Source organism: Mustelus asterias, chromosome 8, assembly GCF_964213995.1.
Source record: "Mustelus asterias chromosome 8, sMusAst1.hap1.1, whole genome shotgun sequence".
Lineage (NCBI taxonomy): Eukaryota > Metazoa > Chordata > Chondrichthyes > Carcharhiniformes > Triakidae > Mustelus > Mustelus asterias.
Window position 1 is genome coordinate 88180210 of NC_135808.1, and position 1483 is coordinate 88181692.

Here is a 1483-nt window from a genome sequence, read left to right on the forward strand (position 1 = left end):
TCTGACATTTTTTTTGCCAAACAAATTTTATTTTAATTTGATCTTGTATTTTACATATGTTATCATGACTCATTCTCTCTTTCCACTCTTGCCTTGCTTCTGTCCAGTTTCTCAACCTTTTCCCCATCGCTATCTGCCTGTTCACCCATTGCTCATCTTCAGAGCCTCTTGCATCTGACAGCTATTCGTGAAGAACATCCAAAGTCAGTCTATTCACAAGTGAGAAATATGTAGCTCCTGACTGTCTAGTCCACTGTAAGAAGTTTCACAACACCAGGTTAAAGTCCAACAGGTTTATTTGGCAGTCCACCACCAGTGTTGATGTGCGTCTTTTTATACTCGAGTATATCAAACAAATTAACTAATAAACAGCCCCTCTACAAGAGCAGTGTAACAAAATAAAATTTTCTTTTAGTTTAATTTGAGGATGTTCCTGGTGTGTCTAAGTGCACAAGCACAATTTGTGCCCCCAAATGTCGGCATTTAACCTTGGTTTATACAACATACAAAGAGGTCCAAAGATGTGCGGGTTAGGTTGATTGGCCGTGCTAAAATTGCCCCTTAGTGTCCTGAGATGCGTGGATTAGTGGGTAAAATATGCGGGGATATGGGGGTCGGGCCTGGGTGGGATTGTGGTCAGTGCAGACTTGATGGGCCGAATGGCCTCTTTCTGTACTGTAGGGTTTCTATGAGGGAGCAGGCCATTAATCCCCTCAAGCCTGCTCCACCATTTTTTAAGATCATGACTGATCTGATAGTAACTTCAGATCTCTTGTCCCTCCTACCCCCAATAATCAACCCCCTTGCTTACCCAGAATCTATCCATCTCTGCCTTAAAAATATTCAAAGACTCGGTTTCTCCCACCTTTTCAGGAAGAGATCCAAAGATTTACGACTCTGAGAAATAATTTCGCCTTATCTGCCATAAATGGTTGACCCCTTATTTTTAAACTGATCGAGTTTTCGATTTTCCCATAACAGGCAACATCCTGTCCCCATCTACCCTGTCAAGACCTCAAATGATCTTGTATGTTTCAATCAAGTTGCCTCTTACTCTTTTTTAAACTCCAGCTGACATAAGCCTAGCCTGTCCAACCTTTCCTGTTACTGGTATTAGTCAAGTAAACCTTTTCTGAACTTGTTCCAATGCGTTTGCAACCTTCCTTAAATGGTTCCGTTTAAGTTTATTAGTGTCACAAGTAGGCTTACATTAACCCTGCAATGAAATTACTGTGCAAAGCCCCATGTGACCAATACTGTACACAGTACTCCACTGATGATTTGATTTAATTTATTATTGTCACATGTATTAACATTCAGTGAAACGTATTGTTTCTTGCGCGCTATACAAACAATTCTTCATAGAGAAGGAAACGAGAGAGTGCAGAATGTAATGTTACACTCATAGCTAGGGTGTAGAGAAAGGTCAACTTAATGCAAGGTAAATCCATTCAAAAGTCTGACAGGAGCAGGGAAAAGAAGC